The following is a 23,076-nucleotide window of genomic DNA, read 5'->3' on the forward strand; positions in this document are numbered from 1 at the left end:
TTAGTCTAGTCACTGTTTTGGTGGTTTGGGGTTTTTTTTCCAGTTAAAATGCCTGCATGAAAAAATCAGCAGTCTGTGTACTAATTGAGTTTATTACAGTGACAATGTTCCTGTGGCCTTTTCTCAAACACAGATTACACATACTGAACCCAGACCTTGAACATATGATTACTGTAAGGTCAATTTAAGATGAAAATGCTGGATGGCTTGACTTGCTCTGCAATTATTCTTGAGGTCTTTACGTATGCTACATCTGTCACGTGTGTTTGAAACTATCTTTAATATGCCTGCTTTTAACTGGCTTTGAAACCACCAATAGCACCAGGAACGTGAGAGACAGCTTTCATTGCAAAATGTTTGGCTTTTGCCCCTGTGATTATGTCTACATGAGATGTAATAAGCTGATTTGTTGTGTGTACACAAGTCTTTTCCAAGTGATTGTGCTTGGTGACAAAAACTCTTTCTAAGAGTTTCTTTAATTTGTGAGTATAGAGGTGGCCTGTACATATGTGTAAGGCTTTAGTAGGCATATGATAGAAGTTAAGGAAATGTCTCTATCTTTTCATACAAGATTATCTTAATTGGAGGCAGAACTGAATGAAACTCATCCTTGGGAGCAAAAACCATGAACCACAAGAGTCCCCATAAAGGACAAAGTGGCATTCAGGACTGCTGTCTCTCCATGCTGGCAGGTGTCTGCACGAGGTGCCTTGGTGCTGTTTTCCATGCACTTTAAGAATTATGGATAGTCTTCTATTGCACTGTGCATTGCTGTACATGTTGCAAAATCATGTCCTACAGGCAAGCTTCTCACCCACGGCACATCAGGCACCAGTGCACCTCTGCTGTAGGGCAGCCAAGGGGCTCTGGGAGCCCAACACCTCCAAGGTCTGTTCAAGCATACAAATAGCCTACGAGACCTGCTTGCAGGCTGGACTGCAGGCTGGTGGGAGCAGTGGTAGAAGAAAACAACAGCTTTCTGAAAACCAGAAAAATTTTCTGCTCTAGTGAGTTTCCTTGCTGCTGTGCATTGTATGAATATTCATTCTGAAGCTGACATGTCGAGGGGAGCTTGGTCAGCAGGAGGCATATTAAAAAAAAAAGCCAAACAATGTTACTATATAAACTGCCTTTTCGGATACCTTCCTGATGAGTGACATCTCTGCAGCGACAGGAGCGCTGCAAAGCGAAACAGGCGGGATGAATATGCATGGCAGCACACAGCCCCGTGAGCACCCAGTGAGCTGGAGAAAGCCCGTGCAGGCAGATCCAGCTCTGTGCTGAAGAACAGCATTTCTTTTCCTCCATCTCCTGCCAGAATATAAGAAGAGGCTGACACCCTCCCATAGAAATTAATGGAGTTTCCACATTCATTTTAACAGCAGGAGGTGTAGTCTCTGAAGGCTTGTTTCCATGAGGTGATGAGAAATCTTGCTGCTAAAGTTGCAGAGGAATGTCAGAGTATTTGGCATTTTGCCGTTTCAACCTCTTTCGTTCCCATCTGTTCCTAGAGAAGCAAAAAAGTCTTTGCCTGGTTCAGATGTGCTCTGCCAGGGCCTTGGGGGGCAGCTCTGGGCCGTGGGAGGAGGTGGGCCCTGAATGTCCTTGTTTCTGGTATAAATACCCTGAATCCTCTGAGCACATAAGCCCATTAGCAGTAGTCTGCAAGGCAAAGGAAGGCTAGGGAAGAACCCGCGTGCTTATTCTTCCTAAACAGGCATACACTTAAAATGTCTAAAGGGTTATTTTGAAAGAATGACTCTTAGAAAAGCCGGGTTTTCTGGAGAGCTAGACTTTGAGGCACTTAGATGAAGTGGTCAGTGTTTTCAGCAGTGCTGAGCATTTGTTATCAGCAGAAACTGCTGGTTTCTGGCCACATGTGAAAATCTGGCCCTTAAAATCTTAATGACTAACTTAATGATGTCTGGCACTTCACCTCCATTTGTTATTTTCCACAATCTTTCTTTCCTCCAAAACATCTTTATTTAGCCAGAAAAAAAGGAGGAAAAAACCAAATGAATGAAACAATGAGCCAATATTCATGGCTGAAATACCCAGTTCGTTTTTACTGCCAGGAAAAATGTAAATGATAAAGCGGACCAGTTTTGTGACAAGGTTTTTCCTCTCTGTTTCATATTTCTTGATGACATTTTAACACATGGGGCTGGCACAGCGAGACATCTTGGACTAATTTTTAATATTTCAGAAATTTTCCTTGGACATACAGAAAAGAGGGGATCTTTTAACTCTGGGAAAAAAGAAAAAAGAAAAATCAGAAAGGCAAAGGGATAGAGCACTGCAGGAAGCAGTCCTTTTCTGGCAGGAGATGGGCTAAATAGTCTAATAGTTTTTTCCATCTGCATTTCCTCTGGCCCTTCTGTGAGCAAAAGGGATTCAGACCCAGCTGATCTGTCAGGGTGGGGGGTGAAGGGAACTGGGTGACATTATAGGCCAAGTCTTGCTGCCTGATCCATCAATTAACACAGGCAGTAGGAAGAAGCTGAGGGAGATAAAGCCCCTGTGGTGTTGCCCCTGCTCTGCAGGATCCTGTGAAACGTTTTTGCTGGCTCTCTGCGGAGCTGGATTCCTGCCAGACTGCAGGAGCAGGGGATCAGCCACTGCCTAGAGAATTGCCTTGCACTAACCTGCTGGATTTCCATGCAGAAATCCAAGTGAGAGTTAGTGCTGTGTTAGGCAGCCTAAACTTTGGCTTGGTTTGCTCTCTAGCTGCTACTGCACAGCTGTGAGCTGTCTTGGCCACTGCTATGAAAGCCACTGGTGGGGCAGTGCTGGCTGGGGGCCTCAGCTGAGTGGGGCAGGTCAGGGAGCTGCTGGAGGCTGCAGAGATGCTGGCCTTGGAGGCCAATGCTCTGCTTGAGGCTGCTCTAGCTGGTCAGTGTCCCAGGAGCTCCCAAAAAGCGCTTGGAAATTCTGTATCCTGGAGCTTGCAAAGTTTCCTGGCTCCTGCAGTCTTTATTTTCCAGGAAAGGGGACAAGCTAAACCCTCCAATGATTTGGTTTCTGGTTTTTTAAAAATTTAAGGTATTGAAAATAAAACCGATGCCGTCAAATATTGGGGGGGAATATGAGACAGGAACCAAAAATATGTTGTCACAATGCACACTACCTGAGAATTCCATAAATTAAAAAGAGCAGTGAATAAGAAATGCCCTGACTGTTTAAAATAGATAGGATAGAGTCTCTTTCCTTCTCTAACTTTAGTCTGTTTGCTCCAGAAACATCAGCTGTGACGATAATTTAGTCATCTGCATTCTTCATGTTGTAATGGGATGCCAACTACTGATTTTATACACAAGTTTTGTGATATACTGTCTATTTCAGCAGAAATGACCATTTTCAGCTTGGTGCTCGGGGTGATAAAATTATCAGCGTCAGAGGTGGGTTGACCCTGGCTGGACACCAGGTGCCCACCAATGCCACTCTGTCACTCCCCTCCTTATCTGGGCAGGGGAGAGAAATTAGGATGGAAGGTTGTGGGTTGAGATAAGGACAGGGAGAGATAACTCACCAGTTAAGGGCAAAACAGACTCAACTTGGGGAAATAGTTTTTATTACCAATAAAATCAGAGTAAGGCACTGAGAAATAAAATTGGATCCCAGAAACACCCTTCCCCATCCCTCCCTTCTTGCCAGGCTTAATTTATTCCCCATCCTCCTATTCCCTCCTCTCCTGCAGTGGTGCAGGGGGGTGGGAAATGGGAGCTGTGATCAGTTCATCACACATTGTCTCTGCTTCTCCTTACTCCTCATGGGGAGCACTCCTCACACTCTTCCCCAGCTTCAGTGTGGGTCCCTTCCACGGGGTGCAGTCCTTCAGGAATAGGCTGCTCCAGTGCTCGTGCTCTGTGGGGTCACAGGTCTGGACACCAAATCTGCTCCAGCATGGGCTCTTCTCTCCATGGGTCCACAGTTCCTGCCAGGAGCCTGCTCCCCTGCGTGCCTCCCAAAGGTTCACAGCCACCTTCAGGCATCCACCTGCTCCAGCATGGGGTCCTCCAGGGGCTGCAGGTGGATCTCTGCTCCACCGTGGACCTCCAGGGGCTGCAGGTGGACCTCTGCTAAACCATGGACCTCCAGGGGCTGCAGGTGGATCTCTGCTAAACCATGGATCTTCAGGGGCTGCAGGTGGATCTCTGCTCCACCATGGACCTCCAGGGGCTGCAGGGGCACAGCTGCTTCCCCATGGGCTGCACCATGGGCTGCAGGGGAATCTGAGCTCAGGCACCTGGAGCACCTCCTGCCCCTCCTTCCTCGCTGGCCTTGGTGTCTGCAGGGCTGTTGCTCTCACATGTCCTAACTCTGCTCTTCTCCAGCTTCAGCTGGGCAGGTTTTTTCCCCTTCTTAAATCTGTTATCCCAGAGGCACTACCACTGCTGCTGATGGGTTCAACCTTGGCCAGCAGCACATCTGTCCTGGAGCCAGCTGGCATGGGCTCCATTGGACACAGGGGAAACTTCTGGCAACTTCTGACAGAAGGCAGCCCTGTAGCTCCTCCTGCTACCAAAATCTTGCCTTGCAGATCCAATACGTGTCTCAGTGTTCTAAACAGATGATGCACAATGCGACATCTGAAGAGAAGAGCTCAGAGGGTGCCACATTTTCAAAAAAATTGCCATCATTCAAATCCTATAGGATCTGCAGTTGGAATGAAGGCTGAGGCAGGGAAAGAGGAAATCTTTTTGCATTGTAACAAATAAAATGCTACCATGGAGTTTGAAGGTGCAAATCAGGCTATAACAAAACATGAGTGTGCATGCTTTCAACACCAAAATGACTTACTGGCTGCTAATTAAATCTCACTGCAAATGGGATTTCATTTTTATTTTTTGATGGAAAAAGTGGTTTTATTACATTTACTTGGCTGACAGCCAGGGATACAGCTCAATACGAATCAAGCAAAGTTAAAGGCCTTCTGCAGCAACATATGGCTTGTTTGGGAAGTATGAGTCATAAATGGAACCAGATGCAAAACAAAAAAAAGTTATAAGAAGGTAGCAACTGTCCTCAGACAGATGCCACTATTATTATTTCTGATGTTTCCACCTCATTGTGAAAAATTTTCACATGCATATTGGTGAGCAATATTTTTTTTTCTGTATGGATTGCTGCCTGTTTCAAAGCTCTTCAGTGGCACAGGTCCACTTGGTCTGCTCATGCAGCTACTTCATACCTTATACAAGCTGTTTTGCTCTTGCGAGTTATTAAAACACAGTTCCCAGTACTGTTTGTTTCTTCTCCTGGTTTCAGGGTGTTTCTTAACATATGCAGGCTTGGCCTTTAGTTTGTTCTTCAAGTCCTGTGTAAATACAGGCTAATAGAAGTATGTCCTTGCCTAGGAAGAAACCCTACGGATGCTTTGTAACCACACCCTGTGCTTATCTGTGGGGAGGGCGTGTGTGCATATGCCTGTACACACACAGCCAACCCAAGTGCCAAGAAAATGACAACCAGCAGGGGAGGGGAGCCATGAGGGGCTGTCTTCTGCCAAGAGCTTCGACTGCCAGCAGCGAGGCAGCAGGTAAGCATGGGGGTGACCAGAGCAGTGATGGGGGCTGAGCAGCCTGGGTGCATTTTGGCACTGTTAGTAGGGCTCCCAGCTTTGCCTGGTGGCTGCTGCTGTAGGACTGCTGTCAAGGATTTTCTGCAACCACATGAAGAACTACCTGCCTGTGCACCCACTGCTGTGTTGAGTACCCAGAGAGTAGGTGTGCTTCTAGCACAGGGACCCATAAGTTTCTAAGAGTTTGACTCTTGAGCCCTAAATACCTTTTTTTTTTGCCAGAGTCATATTGCACCATATTCCTGTTGTTTTTGTCCTATTTTCTCCAGCCCTTGTCTCCCCACTTCACATTAAATATGTCAAGAACCTTGTCCAAATTTAACTCATCAAGAGCTCCTTCCTTCCCACATAAAATCCTCTCATACTACAGGTAAATCAGATTCTCTGTGTCTCCTTGCTGGGCAAAGCCTAACTAGCCCTATTCTAAAAGGAAGTAAGGTCTGGCGTGCTCAAGTCCTGTGGAAGAAAATGGCCACACACCCCTGAACGGTGACACAATTCACATGGTGCAAACACCAGGTGGTAGGGTATGCTGTAAATCTACCTCTTTCACTCAGTGGTGGACACCAGATGATGACTAAACAGTGAACACCTCACTGGAACATGTTGTCCTGTTGCATGTGCTCTGCCAGCCCTGGCCCTTCCTGCATCCCACTGCCAATGCTCCTCCAGCGTGGGCCTGTTTGCCCAGCCCCTACAAAAACAGGCAACACAAGGATGTCCTGTGGCTCAGCCCTGATGTGCCTCTTCAGAAGTGCAGTCCTGTGCGGTGGTGCACAAGGCCCTTGAAGGACTTGTGAGGCACCTGCTTTGTGCTGTGGCCTCTTCCAGCAGGATGTACAAGAGCTGCCTAGAGCCTCGTTCATGTCCCCCACCTGGAAACTCAGTGCTTAAACCACAGCTTGAACCACTGCCCTTTTCTTGGCAGGCATTCTTTGTCCTTAGAAAAAAAAGGCTATTGTACTGACTAAGTGGCTATCTGATACAAAGGCATCTCACCTTATTTGATCTGCAAGGTTGGTGAGTCACCTGCTTCTCTGAGTGGAAATGTGTTTCAAGTCAGTGGCTATAGCCTGCCCAAAATGTCCAGTCACAGTCATGCCAGCTCCAGCCTCTCTCACTGCAGTTCAAGCTACTGCCTAGCTACAGCATAATCTGACATTAGTGCAGGCTGGCTGAGCTGAAGAGGGGGAACTGGCTCACCTCATAACTCAGGTGTATGCTTGCTCCTTCTTATCTTAGTAAAAAGTCAAACTACAGGCAAACATTACCTCCCAGGGTTTTCATTACAGCATATGTGCAACCCTTTGCACTTTAGGAATTCAGATTGCATATCTGAGTTGGAAATATTATTTCCTTCTTTTGTACCTTGTTTCTGCTGATATCTGGGATCATGACAGAGAAAAATTGTGTATCGATTTTTTAAAGTGATATCAGGGACTGAAGCTAAGGAGAGAATTACTTGCATGACCATTGTTTTGTATTCAAAGACATCCTCTGGGCAGGTAGAGGGAATTTCAGAAGACTGCACTTGCCTCTGGGAAGAACAAGAATCTTTCACCTTGATTGGGAACTCAGAGTTAAGACGAACAATGAAACAGGCTGTGTAAGCTGAATGGATAAAAATTTATAACCGTGCTAAAACCAACCTCATGACACAAAATACTACTTAAAAGCAGATAGATTTTGCAACTCTTTCTCATGCTGATGACATCAATGGGATTACTTAAGTGAATAGGTGTTTGTTAAATATGAATAAGAGCAGTGCTATGCAGCATTAAATGCACCCCATTTGGGCTGGGGGTTTGGGAGTTCATGTTCATGACTAATTCTTGGTGCTTGCTAAGAAGAGCTGGGAGTGCCAGCAAAGGAGCTTCCAGCTCCTAGAGGGAAAGGCTTTACTTTCTGTGCATTAATTGTATTAGTCTTGCTCATTGTGAAGTAAAAACTAAGCTCTTCATCATACTCTGCAAAGGTTTCCTACCTCAGGAAGAACTGTGGGAGGTTTTGTGTGCAAATGCTCCATAAGAACAAAACACCAAGAGGATGGAAAAAGTCTGTCCCTACAGCAAACTCCCACAGAGAGACAATTCAAAGGGGTTGGTCCTACCCAGAGAGAGGTATGTGCTTAACACACCCAGAGAGGCCTCATTGATTAAATATATTTAAAATCATCATATGGCATGTGCCTTAACTTGTAAGCTCTTTTAGTCACAGATTTTGTCTGCCTCTTTGGCCAAGATTTTGTTTCAGACAGAGCATCCTTCCAAGCACAACACTTGTGGCAGTGTAATGGGTAATGGGTAACCCTATTTCTTAAGCACAGGAAACCCAGCAGTTTTTCCATGCTCGAGGGTTAGATAACCCTTTAGCATGCACTGGAGGCCAAATTTCCTCATGGAGCATGTGTCCTGGCCCCTGGGGAGACTGAGCCTGTCCCTAGTACACAGGCAGCCCTCTGGAGTGCCTCATCTCTGCTGGTGTAGATCCAATAACAGAGATACCCTGATTTAATTCTACAGAGGATTTGGCTTTTAATTTTGCATGATTTTCATGAGCAGCTGGATGGAAAAAGAAATGCCTGGAGCTGAGTTTTGGTTTGACTTTCTGCGGTTTCCAGGTGAGTACAAAATGTATTAACAGCAATCAAAACCAGATCTGTACTTTTGCAGACCAAATATATATGTCCTTAGACTATATGTGGCTACAATAAACTGTAGACAGTTGCATTTAGAAATCTGTTTGTTCTACCTCACTGAATGTACACATGTGATGACGAGTTGCCATCATAAACCTCAGCGCTGCACACACACAGTGCTGCAGCAAGCTTAAGATTTTTAAACAGTTCCCTGTTGTCTTAGTGGTACAATTTTTCATGGGTGCCCTTCATCACCAGTCTAGCTACAGCTTACGGAGGGCTGACAACAGCATGGATAGGAAATCCATCAGCTCTGGCCTGTTTGTTCCCATCAGCACAGAAATCTGGAAGCTGTTACAGGTGGCCTGGAGGGGACAAAGCCCCAGGCAACAAACTTCCAGGCCATAGGAAAGCATTAAAAACGGATAAAATTCACAATTTCCCAAGAGTCAGGGGTAGGTCACTGTTTTTTTTAAAGTGCAAATTGGTAACCAAAAAAGGGAGGGACAATAGTAAAGGAAACAGCAAAAAGCCCTAAAAATGCTGGAAGTATCTTCGCTTGTAGCAGGTTACACTTCCTATTGTTTGCATTCAGATATCTGTCCCTCCCAGGAACAATGAAATTACAGTAGGCCTGTGTGGAGACCAAGTTCAAACAGTGAAACTTGCTGAGAGATATTTTAACAAAAAGCTGTATATGAGCACCTGGCTGCTGCTGAGAATGAGGCCAGGTAGAACATTTGAAAGCATCTTCTAACTTGTAGTGAATTGCTTTTTGGAATCTTTGGGTGTATTGAATTTTTCTGAAGGAACTCAACTGCTCTAAAGCAAGCAAGAAAACATCCAAGCCATTATCTAGAATTTAATTTAAGTCTCTTACTAACTAGCAGAATAATTAAAATTTCAAGGATAAAATGAGATATGTGCAACAGGAGCAAACTAGAAAATTCAGCCTTTAGTTATTTGTATTCTGAGTGAGAAGATTAATTAATTTAAAAGACTATCCTAAAGTATCCATGTTACTGGCTTTGCTCTCCCATGGAATTCTTGATATCATGGGAGGATAGCTTGCTTCCATGGTACAGAGTATTTGTTTTGCTGGATTTTTCTCTGCATTGTACTTGTGGCACATTAATATCCAGTGCATTCTAGTGAGCCAAGTGAGGTATATTAGTCAGGACATAAAAGAGATTAAGTACTGTTATATTATGCTGGAGGCAGCTGGTGTCTTGTGGCAGATGTGATAATTCGGAGGGTTTGTGTAAGCAAAGTTTACTGGTTATGATTTTGTGAATTTGTGTGATATGGAAAACTCCGTTGTATCAGCAGGCTGATCCTTGTGTCACCAGTACCTTTCACCCTCTGGCTTGGACTAGCTAGCGCTCCTAGGAGGAGCTGGCACAGGGCTTGCACTGATAATTAGTGATGCCTTGCAATGCACACACACTGAGCAATGGCAAGTCAAACTGGTTCATGGCTGCAGAACTCAGTTTGGCAATGCTGTCACCTGGCAAGGGACTGTTGTCGTCAAACGAGGTGAATCAGAAACCGACCTGACAAAGGAGGGAGAATTTACCCTTCTGAATCATGTTAAGGCTTGATCAGCTCATAGAGCTGAGGAACAGCCTGCAGGAGGAAATCCTTAAGACAGGGAAATCCCAGCACTGGGAAATCCCATGCACATGAATTACCAAGGACTCCCAAAAGAGTGGATGAGACAAGAAGCTAGAGACAACAGCTGTTTAATGAAGATGTTTGTCCTCAAAATTTAGTTGAAGCTTAAAATAAAAGGTAAACAAAACCACAGGAAAATTATGTATATGTATCTGCTAATTCTTGCATGTTTGGTTACACACCATACTTGTGTTCATGAATAGTTAATACATAAACCAAAATGTTTGTTTCTCCCCTAAAACTCTGGGAAAGTGAAACTCCGTGAGGTCTGTCTGGACCCGAGGAAAAGGTAGTTTTCATGTGAGTCTCACTTCTCATGAAACAGTGCTGGAAGGAATATTATCCATTTTAGCATTTGCAGGATAAACAGACTCTGGACAGCTATTAGGCATTGAGCTAGATTTTGCCTTTCAGAGCAAAGACAGGATGAGTAGGGTTGCCATGAGTATGTGCAATGCACCAGTGGATCCCTGCAGCAGCCCAGTGAAAGTGGAAGGAGCCCCTGGTCAGACAGCAGCTCATCACTGCAAACTTGGCAAGGACAACTTTCAATCAAACTTGAGGGAAAGGAGGATCCAAAACTGGGCTGTCATATTGTGAAGACTTCATTTTTGAATCTATATTTGTACAGTAAACCGATGGAAGTTGGCAATACTTCAGAAACTTGAAGCAAGTGGATCAATTTGGTGCAGTGAGGGGGAAAAAAGATCACAAAAGGACTTCCATAAGGTTGAGGATGTTTGCAACAGAACATCCCAGAATCTTAGTGAAGACCATTTGAGGGAATTGTACCCCAACACAATAGGCAAAGAAGGAAGATGTGAGATGCTCTGAGAATGAGAACTTGAGGACTGAAACACAGTAGTAATACCTGAGAATTGCATAGGTGTATGAGTACTGGCTCACCTGTGACATAACTATAGTGACAAGTGTCATGCAGAGCAATACTGCAAGATAAGAGACCCAGAATAAGCCTCGTGTTAGTCTTAGGTGCAGAATGTCACATGGAGTTGTGTCTTTGTTCAGATCTGGGGAAATTGTAGAAACTTAGAAAGTGGAGTTTTAGAGCTTGAAAAATAATGTCTAAATAACTGGGACAGCAGATTCCTTTGCTGTTGATTCGTGTCCTAAATGATAGAAAAGAGGACTTCTATATGAAAGCTTCTATGTGAGAAGCAAATAGCTTGTAGGCAAATGCTCTGCTGTGGTAAAATGGTTTTGCCTCAGAAAGCAGAAGATGTAATTAATTGTATACTGGAATTGCATTTTATCAAAGAGGGGAAAAAAGAAAAAATCAGTTAGCAACTGAATCTGATTTTGAAGTCCAGGTCAGGATGAATTTTAAATTTTAACTATCAGAGGGTCTCACTGGTGGTGGATTCCTACTTGTTTCTGCAATATCTTTGATCCACACAAACATTTTATGTGTTTTATAAAAGAAAACTATGACAAACCCAAAAGAAAAAGTGAGTCAGTAGATTTAATGGATCACCATTTATAAGACAGCCACAAAGTTCAAAGAGATGAAAATGTCTCCCTCCGAAATAGGAAGTGGCCTAACTTCGCCCTGTCCCTCACCTTCCCTCAGCATTCCAGTTAAAAAGTCCCCAATGACCACAAACTCGATGCAGTCATGATTTGCCATCACATAAAGAACTGTATAAAATGCAGGCAGGGTAAAAAGCATTGGCACAGCAGAGGTGATGTTTGTGTTACAGAAAAGGATACGTGTAAGACAAGAGCAGCCCTTGTGCAGCCGTATCTCATGGGATGTGGTGGTGTGGATGGTTGGACTTTCCCCATTTCAGTATGTTAAACCTCAGTTGGACTCCACAAAGAAAGTTGGGACAGTGTAAGCAGGAACAAGCAGGTGCTGTGAAGGACTGTGACAAGGAAAAGAAGGACAGACGAGGGAGAGGATTTAAAGAAAGAGACTTAAGGAAAAAGGAGAGGGTGCTGAAAGAAGGATATAGGAAAGAGGGTTTTGAGGCAGAGAGAAGTTGAAAGATATATGGGTGGTTTACCAAGTAGGAAGGATTTAGATATGTGAAAAAGATGAAAGGCTGGTGGGTCCTATATTGTATGTTCTGCACAATGCTGTATGTTCTGCACACCCCCCCTTAATTTAAATTCATAAGTTGCTACATCCTCCCTACAAGTCCCTATTCCTAACTCCCCTTGGTCACATGTTACCTTTTCCCCTCTTCCCGCCACTGTGTTATCCCTCCCCTATCCCCTAATTGGTTCAAGGCTTGCAACCCTTCCCCTTATCTCCCAAGTGTCAAGTTTCCATTGGTTGCCGCAAAGAGGAACTCCCATTTCTCCTCCCCTACCCCGAAAGCATATAAGCTGGTGCATTTCTTTGTTCGGTATCCAGTTCAGCCTGGTTCCACTTCGGTCTGGACAGTGCTCTGTTGGATTAAAGTTGTGGTTCCTCTGTCTGGCTGGCTGGATCCTCCTTTCTCGCTCTTAGCGCGTCGCTTCAGTTATCCTACTGCCGTTCAGGCCTCTCCCAGGGCCAAGAACCCACAGGGCTGACCCCTTCGTTCCGCTGAGGGGCAGCTCGGATTCCGCTTGCTCCGGTGCCTGGGCTGGCTCGGGGCGAAGCCAAGGGGCTTTAGTAGCGGCACCGCGACAATGGGATCATCAATGGATCATGGTTTTGCTTTGTTTTGTTTTGGTTTTGATGTGTGCAAACCTTTGCTTGACTGAGGCAGAAGTAGGTAATCAATATTTGCTGTCAGCAGCCAACTGCTCACAAAATGGTTGGAAGTTTTTCCACAAAGGAGACAAGAGACTCTGAGAGTAATAAAATTTTTGACCAGATTTGATAAAGGCCTTTGCAGAGATGGTTTTGAACCTACAGTTACTTCATGAGTTTACAAGGAATTGGCAGCCCACCCACTGCAGCCTTTCACGGGATGGGGGAAGAGTTCATTGAGGCTTATCTGCCTCAGAATGAACCACTGTGGTTTTCAGACTGGGCACATCCCACTTCTCGTAAATTACAAGACTTTCCGGATTGTTCCCTCTCCATTCAGTGAAACAAGTCTTTGCACCTTCTTTGTAAATGAAACAGTCAATTCTCAGGAAACACTTGCCTTTTGCCAGCCAGTCATCCTGGTGAAGCTCCCTGCATGGCTCCAGGCATAGCTGCTCAGGGGGAAGCAGAGCCCCACAGGGTGGTAGTGGTTAGGTTGGCTTGCTAAAGCCTACTTAATAAGTGTGCTACTCCGAGGAATGCTTTTCCTTGAATGCACTCCCAAGGTGCCTTCCCTAGGAGAAAAAGATTTTCCCCAGTCACATAAATACCCCTGAAATAAAATTACCAGGTGTTCCCAGACCAACAGTGCAGCCTACTGGCCATTTCACTCTAATTAGCTCATTGAGTCTCCAGCAAAATTCAGTCTCCAGCGGGAACCTCATCAGATCCATGCAGACATGCTTGGTTTCAATACAATGTGTTTTTAACAGCAGAACCATAAAACCCACTGAGGGTTGCTTAAATACCTTTGACTTGTGGCAGATCCCATATATCTTCACAGAGAATTTGCAGTTACTATAGCAAAATAAGTCACTTAAGCTGCCTTAAGTTATTTCTTGGAATTTCCTTTGATTTATTCACGACTGGAGAATTTGCAGTTCAGAGTTTTGGCCGCTTGTCAAGAGTTTCTCTAAGGGAGAGGTGCATTCCACAACCTTTAAATAGGCTGGGACCATTTTGTCGGATGTGTTTCCTACGTCTGACCACATTCCTTATGCTTATAGTTAACATAAATTTCTTGCAATTATTTCCACTTTCTAAACAATTTAATTTTTTTCCTTAGAGCTTGGGTTAAAAAAAAAGTTATTTATCACAGAATCACAGAATTACTAGGCTGGAAGAAACCTTCAAGATTATCAAGTCCAACCCATTATCTTGTAGTTGATATGAATACAGGAGCATATGGGGCAGGTTTTAGAAAAAATGATAATTCTTAGTATTCTTAGTTTTCTTAGTAACCAAGAAAAGTAATTCTTCTCTGGCATAATAATTGTCTCTTGTTGTGTCTTAGGGTCAACACTCCTTCTCTAGGTAAAATATTTTCTTTCTGGTAGTCCTTCAGAGTGTGTTTATCAAAAAATGACAAAACCATAAAAAAATAATGTGAAACTATATTATTTAAACTTTTTACATAAAAGTTTAAATTTTAAACATAAACTATGTTGTTTTCAATGGAAATTATTGCTATCTTGAAACTCTACTTGGGCTAAATGTAACTGTTCATACTGATGAGAAAACATACATAAAAAATATTTCAGCAATGTTTATATTCATAAAGGTGTCCTCCTCCATTAACCTAGCATTTCATTAGGTTGCTTCTCATTAACTGTTGTGTAAATAAGAATATAAATATATCTCAGTTCCTGTGCTTGTTTCTTGAAATATAATTTCACCTCGATTTATTTTTAGAAATAGTAATAAAAAAAGAACCTAATAATAGTATTTTCAGAGGTTCTAGCTCTGTGCTCAGGAATTGTGAAGGAACTTGGTCAGGATAGCATTCTAAATCTCTTAAAACAGCTCCTGCAAAAGCATGTTTATCCAAACAAAGAGGTTCCTGACCCAGCCAAACACTATAGCTGGTTATTTAGCTTTAAGCCTCTGTCTAAGTGGCTCACTGAGCTATCTTCCCCCGTCCTCTGAAGGGTGCTGGATGAAGCTGGGGGAGTAGCAGGCATAATTTTTTGAGTCAAGAAAGTTTAACACACCGTGGAGGAGGAAATGTGGGAGGAATATGAACTGATTTCAACTTATTGGCCTCAAAGAAGTCAGGAATGAAGTCTGAAATTGTGCTCCTTCCCCCTCCCAGTGAAAGAGAGGGCATCTCGCTGCTAAAGAGATCCTCTTGCCTGTCAAGAGAACTCTCTGGGCCCATGTCAGCCAGCCCCCATTTCTTCCTCTGCACTGAGTACAGACACAGGCCGTCCAGTTTATTTATTATTCAAAATTTATTATTTTCTTTCCATTAATTTATCTGTTTATTAGTTTTTCTCCCCCTGTGTAGACATACAGGAATTGAAATAGTGAAGTAACCTTTGGACTTGAAAATGTACAGAGGCAGAATAAGCAGTTGGTATCATTGGAAATCACCCTGTAATTACAACCTGAAACACTTGTTATGATTGGGCTTTGGCTTGCAGGAGCTAGCATAAACCCCTAGGCTGAAAGATAAAGGTCTGCTGACGTTAAATGAGGGTTGCAAATTAATGTAATGAATGACTTTTAATAATAACCTTTTGGAGGTGGTTCAGTGTTGTTAGCAATAACTCGTAGAATCAGAGATGTTCAGGTTGGAAAAGACCTTCAAGATCATCAAGTCCAACCTTTGACCAAACACCACCATGTCAACTAAACCATAGCGCTCAGTGCCATGTCCAATTGCTTCATGAACACCTCCAGGGATGGTGATGCCACAACCTTCCTGGGCAGCCTGTTCCAATACCTCACCATGCTTTCAGTAAAGGATCTTTCTGATGTCTGACCTGAACCTCCCCTAGAGCATCTTGAGGCCATTTCATCTTGTCCTGTCTCTGGTTGTCTGGGAGAAGTTATGGATCCCTACCTGGCTAAAGCCTCCCTTCAGGTGGTAGAGAGTGATAAGATCTCCCCTGAGCTTCCTTTTACCCAGGCTAAACAACCCCAGCTCCCTCAGCCACTTTTCACAGGCTGACACTCTAGACCTTTTACTGGTCCTGACTAGGGTTTACTGTGCCAGTCTGTGGGACAGGGACAGGTACCATCAGGGAAAGGAAGAGGAACTGGGAGTGTCCTCAGTTTTTCAGAAAATCTCCATATTCTGTGTCTGGTTGCTGTCAATCCTTTCATGACTCATAATTTCAAGGTCAGAACTTCCTAACTTTATCTCCAGACATGTGAACAGAGAGACTTTAGCCACTGTCGTATTGTTAGGTCAGACCTTATTGAGACATACCCTGGATCCTGAGAGTGATCCTATGTCATCCCTTCAACAGCCAGGGAGAGAGATGTAATGTTCAGCAGCTGGCCAAACATAGCTCTTTTAAGGTTCTTCTTCAGTAGCAGTGTCTTCCTCTGCTCAGACCCCAGAAGACTGCAAAGGAAAACGATGACAGAGACGGCAATAACAGAGAGCAGTAAAGAGCGAAGAGTACAGAAAAGCAGAAAATAGTCTCTTCTGGGTGTGCTCAGGGCCCCTTTTAATTATTTGGCACTTGGCTTAAATTTAAATATACCCGAGGCATTGCATGCAAGAAGAGACTGGATGCCTCACTCGGCAAGGCGAGCACAGAGTTTGTGGCTACAGCAAAGGGGGAAGGAAAAGTGTAGCACAGACTGAAGCAGTAGATGGAAAAACCCTCAGACATCCTCGTTGCACTGATTAGTATCTTGAATCATTGCCTTTGAGGGAGGTGAGAATTTCCTCAGTATGGTGGAATTAGATGAGCTCCTTTAATGAGGCTAGATACCAGAGGCATTGCACAGTACCGTGAAGTTCCCTGAGGGAAAAAAAAAAAGGATACCTTTTCCCTGCTGAGAACTGAGGTCTAACTGGGGGTGATATGTGTTGAAACAGTAGGCTTTGAGATGTACTAAAACTACCCTACGTATGGCAACTGGAAGTGGCTGGAAGTGGGGACGGGAAGAGCTGCCATGCGGTGTAGCCGCTCTGCTGCCCAGCAGGCCTGCCTCTAGACCCTTTGCCAGCCCTGGGGCCCAGGGTCTGTGGCTGAGGGGTCCCTGTCCCGCCTGTCGGAGCCCGGCCCTGCACCAGCTGCCGGGCGGCCAGCGGCGCTGGCTTGGCAGCGACGGGCAGCCGAGGCACGGGAGGTAACGCTAATGCAATCTGAAACCTCCCCCAGACAGCAAGGCGGGCAGGCGGAGGGGAATGAGGACACAGGCAAACAAAAAAAAAAAGGGAAAGAAATCAGGCTGTCTCTTTATCTCCTTTCAACAGACATCTGTTACACAATGTGTGTCTTTCTGCTGCTTTATATAGCATGCGTTAAGTTTTCCTGCTTCCTGCAGGCACTGGCCGGGACGAGGCGTTGAGATGAAGCAAGCGTCGGCTGTGCTTCAGGAGTTAAACTCGCTGAAGGAAAGGTGAAGGTGTAACCTACACAAACCCCATGACTGCTGATCTCTGTCCTGTGACTAATGGAAAAACCCCCAATCTGGCTGTTCCGGCTTGGAAGCCACTTGTGCCCAGGCTGGGTCCCAGGGGCCTCAGTGAGTTTCAACACCAGAGGCAGGGCTGGTTGCTCTGAATAACACTGTCAGAGCTAAGAAAGCAGAGCTGTCCACTTTGCAGCTAAACCTGTTGAGCACCCTCAACTACCAGCTGGCAAACAGGTTGTTGCCAACTTCAGGACAGCCACTGTGGAGGGCTGACCCCTAAACCAAAGCATCATTTGTCAGGCTACTTCACTGAAAATCTTTTTAAGGTATTCAACAAAAGCAATAGAGGAGGGTAAGACTGGAGATTTCACTTTGCATGAAATGACCTGATAGCACTCAGTTTGAGTTTTGCTTTTTCATTTTTTTTATTTAATTCTGTCTCAAGAATTTGCAGCCCTTGGTATAATTTTTGTAATAGCTTGGAGTGTGTTTAGAAGCTCAAGATCCTCTTAATCACCACCTTTCCCTTTTTGAAAGTGCCAGACTCTTTTTTGCACAAAATACGTATTAATAGACTCAGGGCTGCTATAGTGATAATAAAACAAAAATGCAGTGCAGCCAGCACCCTGCTGCAGAGAAGCAGTGAATCCAGTCACCAAACCTGTCTAACCAAAAGGAGCTCTCAGGAGCCCTCTCCTGCTCCTGCCTGCAACAGAGCTCAAACCAGCTGCAGATGTCCCAAGGGTAACCAGTCCAGCTGAAGCTGCAAGGGAAATTTAGCCAAAAAATCCTAGCCAAAGAGCTGAGATCCAAACTTAGTTCTGGACCTTTTGAAAGCACAGAGTGAAGCGTTTAGGTTCGGAGCTCTTGGTAACTGCAAAACTGAAGAAGTTCAAAGCTCAGTGAAGATCTTGGCAATGAGAGGGAAACTTGGTCCTGGGATAGCAAATGTGGAGGCACCACAACTTCCAGTAAAAACGCCCCTAAGCTACTTCAGCTTTTCTTTGGTGAAGTGAACACTTCTCTGGTCCCTTTAATGCATTCATCGCCCCTACTACCTTTCAAGATAATAGCTATGAATGCCTCCTTTGTTACAAGACACATGCTGCCCTGTGTGTGTGGGAGGTGGGTGTTACGATAAGCATCATACAGCAGTATTCTGGTATTTTAATAAATGAGCTTCTGCTGGAAGTGACATTACTTGAGTGTAAAACCAGGCATATCTGTCTCCTTAGGAAGATACAGGGTATTTTGTGGGGGTGTGAAGTAATTTTCTTTGAATAATTGAATTAATTAATTACAAGTTACATAAATGTATAAAGCTCCACTTGCCCATAGTATCTGTGTACCATTCACAGAACTCTGTGCAATATTTTCTTCTGATTACATGAACACGCTATTCTGAATATGCCAAGCAACCTTCCTTTCTCCTTTTTTATAGTTCCCTGAGAGCTGCTTCTGTAACACCCATGAGATGTGAAGAACAACCAGAGACCTCCTACAGGGAACAATCTGCCACCAGAAGAGCTGTGCATTTCACTCATTTTTTTGGCTCACATGCCAACTCACACCCTCATTCTAAGACAAAAAGAAACTTTAAAAAACTTGTGCAAACTTTGTTTCTTGGTGAAGCAAAATCTCAGATTCAAAAGATTTTGATTGAGGTCCTTGCAGACCAAAAAAAGAAATTTTAGATTCACAAAAGCTGCTATGGGAAGATATATTACCCAGTAGCCTCCAGCCTGCGTCAAGCTTTAGGAGAACTAGTTCAGTTTCTATCTCTGCAGAAATCTGAGAATAATAGGACAGTATTTTCACTAGCAGCCTGCAAGCTGATTGTGCATGTGCAAGGCTTGAATCATTGCTCCTTGGTCTCTCCTGATGAGACAGCCACTCTGTGCAGCATTTTACATTCACTGCCACATGCTCTAGAAGCCAGACAGCCGCTTCCCAGAAACATGAATCATTTTCACATTTGTTTTCTTCTTCAGCTCCGGTTAAAAATACTTTATTCCAAGTAGAATGGCTTTAAGTGGAACACCTAAGGAGATTCAGCAGCTGGATAGGGATTTGCAGGACATTAATCTGCAAGGTTGATCTGCCTCTAAAGGATGCACCAGAACTTTGAGTGGGCAGCCAGTGCTCCCCAGCATAGTGTCCAAGCCACTAGGCAACCCTGTGCCCCTGGTAGCACCTTGCAAGCACCTCCAGCTGGTGAGAATAAGAGTAAGAATAATGCCCAGGGGACTGGAGCACTCACCTGGGAAGTGCAGCCACACTGCAGAGCATGCAGGGCTGAAGCTTGACGTCTTGTGCTGTCCAAGGTTTCAGTCACCATAATAACTTGGGAACGTGGTGCATCTGAACAGAACAGTCCACGCTTGTGGACAGATGTGTCTGAGGCGGAGTTGGGCTGCCACTACACCGTTTCCATTCCTGCTCTTTCTTCCCAAGGCTTACAGTACAGGATCATAGCAGCATTAAGCAAAGCTGGCTACTTTTGTTTGAGGAGTCTTCAGATGAACTCTGGGAATCCAAACAAGAATCTTGTTCAGGTTTATTGAGGAAAGTGAGAAATTGCCAGGAACACTGATGATGGGAAGCACCACACTCTTCATTTCTTCTGCTCTTTAGCTGTGTAGAATAAGTGTGGTAAGAGTAAAGTAAAAGTTTGCAGTACCAAGCTGTGTATTTTTTCTGCTCTCTGGGCTGTAGAATGATTTAGCTTTAACTACTCAATTTTTTTTCAAGTTCTTTTTTTGACATTCTTTTCATTTTGCTGCTCTTTGTTTAAAAGCACTGAATTTTTCCAAGATCCTCTGGAAATTTCCAAGATGTTGTGTTTTGCTTCGGGCTTCAGTGGTGCCACTTGTGACAATGTTTAGATTTTTATTTCAATTGCATGTCTGAGTCACAGAGCCGCATTTCTTCCTTCTTTTCTTTCCCTTTAGAAAAATGTTTCAAATCTCTCCCTGTAAAAGTGCTTTGGCAATAATAATAACTGGAATCTTAACAATTAATGGAGCTGTTTCAGTGTCTCTGCTAGGAAACTTATATTCACTTGTTTTGATTATGATTTGGAAATAAGCAGGTATGAATGTGCAATGCTGTTTTGCTTGTGATTTTGTCTTTTGACGTATTTTAAAATCGTAATATCCCTGGTGCTGGCTATCTAAGAACAGTTAAATTTCATCCCTTCAGGTGGTTCTGATGATACCAAATGTCACTCAGCTGCTTAATAAAGTCAGTGAAATGTGGAATAAACCAGTCAGTAGCCTGGGGAACTACCTCGTTCTGTGTGGCTTCGTGTTCCTTGGCAATTTTATATGCCTGCATACATTATCCTTGTAAGTGTGATCTGATGTGTAGGTGGTCTCTATTTCTGACACATTACATTTATCTGTATCTCTGGAGAAGCTTAAAAAGTCAAGCCTTTTTTGCAGTCAGAATATTACCATGAATATGATGTATTCTGGGGACTGCATTCTGCATCTCAAGCATTCAGCTAATCAGAGCTGCAGCTCCAGCTGGCCTTATTTTGCCAGTGAAATAAAGTGGAGCTATATAGGGAGAACACGTGAAGGCGTGCAGTAAATTTTTATGAGCCTGAGAATGGAATGACCACATTTCTCAAGACTCACCAGCAGAGAGCTATGAAAGGCTTAACCAAATAAGTGGCAATTAAAACTTTATAATGTTTCACATTGTCATGTGTTTGTGCCCTATGTGTAATTTTTATCTCTTGTTTACACCTGCACTGGTGAAATGGAGGATATGTTGCTGTATGGTCACCCAAAAGGCATGGCTTCATTTAGTTTGTTCATGGGTCTTCCTTGAATCTACTTGGAGGTTTTATATGTTATTTTGAAACACAGGGAGGTGTGCAGCCAGGAGAGAACTGTGTGGTGGTATTGCCTTCTTGCTCTGTGCTGCACAGTGAGCTGCTCTGTGCCAAGTACTGACAGTGCTGTAGTCTATAGCTCCTCACAGGAACTCTTATCCTCCAGGAAGTGTGCTTTGTAGATGCCATGGAAACTGAAATGTATCGGTGGTGCTTATCACTGTACAACAAGAGATGAAATACAGATGTTTGTAATGGCCAAAGGGTGTATTTGTTGGACATCTCCTTGAACCAAAACTAGGTTGAAACATATTTTTGAGCTTTGTGCCTGATTCTAACCTTCCAGGTTGTTGTTTTTTTTTTTTTTTTTTTTTTTTTTTTTTTTTTTTTTTTTTTTTTTTTTTGTTTTTTTTTTGTTTTTTTTTCCCTTTTCTTTTCTTTTTCTACTCCTGATACAGATGGCCTCTCTGGTTCTCCTGGTATCCTGGAAAGGGCCATGGAAGGTCAGGACAGGCAGAGAGGAAGAGGGAGGGTGCCAGCTCAGTACATCAGGGAGGAAGAGGGTAGAAAAATCACCCCAGTAAGGTCATGAGAGCAGAAAGCAGGGCAAGACAGAGTTAAATAACTGGGGCTGCAGAATAAGATTTTAAAAATACAGTAAACAGTCTTGAGAGCTGAATTCTGAATCCCAAGCTGAAAAAACCCTGAGTTACTCAGCCTCATTCACATAATGGGAAAATCTTCCACTTTGAAATGCCATGCCTCTGCTATTAATACCAGGCATCTCCCTCCCTGTTTCTGGCCTTAACAAGTTCGCCGTGTAACCCTGGAATCCTGCAAGATGTTACTTTAGAGATAAGCCTGTCCCCAGGGAATCATAGAAAACAGAGCTGGAAAACACATCAACAGATAATCTACCCCCTGTTGTTGCCCCAGGCAATGGAAGGTAAATTACATATAAGGGCTGGGGCGTGGGGAGATGGATGCATGGGCAGGGTTTATTTGCTGGAAAGCTGTTAAGTAACATGCTGGGAGAACGGTGAGGTAATGGGAGTGGCGTTGCATCCAGGTGGCATTGGAAACTGCCAGGTAGAAATGAGGTACTTTGTACTGACAGTGGAGAGGCAACAATACGGGTTAATGACTGTGCTCTAAGTGTTTCATCCACATGATTTAGGGCTATGTAGGCATCCTCAGCTGACTGGGACATTCTTCATTGTACATCTGTATCCGTGGTGGGATAGGGGTGAGGATTAGGAGGGCTGCAGCAGGACTGTAGCTGCACATGCTGTGCTCTTAGTGCAATCCCAGCGTTGAGCAACACTGCCCTTCCCACGGACAGCACTGATGCATCCAACTTGGTTGCTTCGTCAATAATTTGCAGTAATCAGCTCAGTAGTTAAGCAAGGTAAGAATCAAACTGGCCTCTTCGAGAATCCTGGTTATCTCAGACATCAAAAGTGGTCTGATTCTGCAGCACTAAAAATGTATTTTCAGACATAGGGTGGCAAGTTCCTGCCCTGTGAATTGCAAATTTCAAAGTGCTGGTTTTTTCTCCTTCTAGAGTGATGGGGAAATAAGGAGAACTAATGGGAAACCCGAGACTTAACTGAGTAAGGTGCAGAGTTAGGGTGTATAAAAGTGCTGAAAATCAGTGTGGACTAGTCGAGAGGGAAAGTCACCAAGGACACTGAAGAGCTCCCACTCCATTGGAATGGACAAGTCACAAGCAAACCCCTCCAAGAAGAACTTCAGCATTTATCCTGATAAAATCTTGCCAGGTGATTAAATAAATAAATAAATAAATAAACAAACGAATAATTCTGCAGAGCACAAGGAAAAGAGATTGCAAGACAACAGCGTCATTTGGCATCGGACAGTGCTGGGGCTGGCGAAACTCGGTTCTTCCATGCCACCTAGTGTAGGAAGCCGAGCAGCTCCCTGCTCTTGGCAGCGACTCCGCGACCTGCGCATCCAGCCAGGCTGGGCTCCGCAAGCAAGGGCGATTAGCAGGAAATTAAGTGAAGATCAGAAGACTGCCACTGTATAAACCATCCCACCAATGTGGGTAAAAACCTGCTTCCAGTTTACCACGGCAGTAAGTGATGCTGGTTGCTTGGCTGTGTTTGCGTTGTGGCGCACTCAAAGGTTTTAGAGAGAGTGGCATAGCTTGTGTTCTCACATGTTTTAAGTGAAAAAGAGCA

The 23,076-nt window shown here is 44.0% G+C and overlaps 1 long non-coding RNA gene across 1 annotated transcript; it reads left to right on the top strand.

Moving 5' to 3' along the window:
• Positions 1-5,417: 5,417 nt before the first annotated feature.
• Positions 5,418-22,774, top strand: LOC134547752 (uncharacterized). Its single transcript, XR_010079592.1, has 3 exons — positions 5,418-5,539; positions 16,942-17,016; positions 18,473-22,774. It is a non-coding gene; the product is annotated as an uncharacterized LOC134547752 (long non-coding RNA).
• Positions 22,775-23,076: the final 302 nt, after the last annotated feature.

The sequence above is a fragment of the Prinia subflava genome, chromosome 2, assembly GCF_021018805.1.
Source record: "Prinia subflava isolate CZ2003 ecotype Zambia chromosome 2, Cam_Psub_1.2, whole genome shotgun sequence".
Lineage (NCBI taxonomy): Eukaryota > Metazoa > Chordata > Aves > Passeriformes > Cisticolidae > Prinia > Prinia subflava.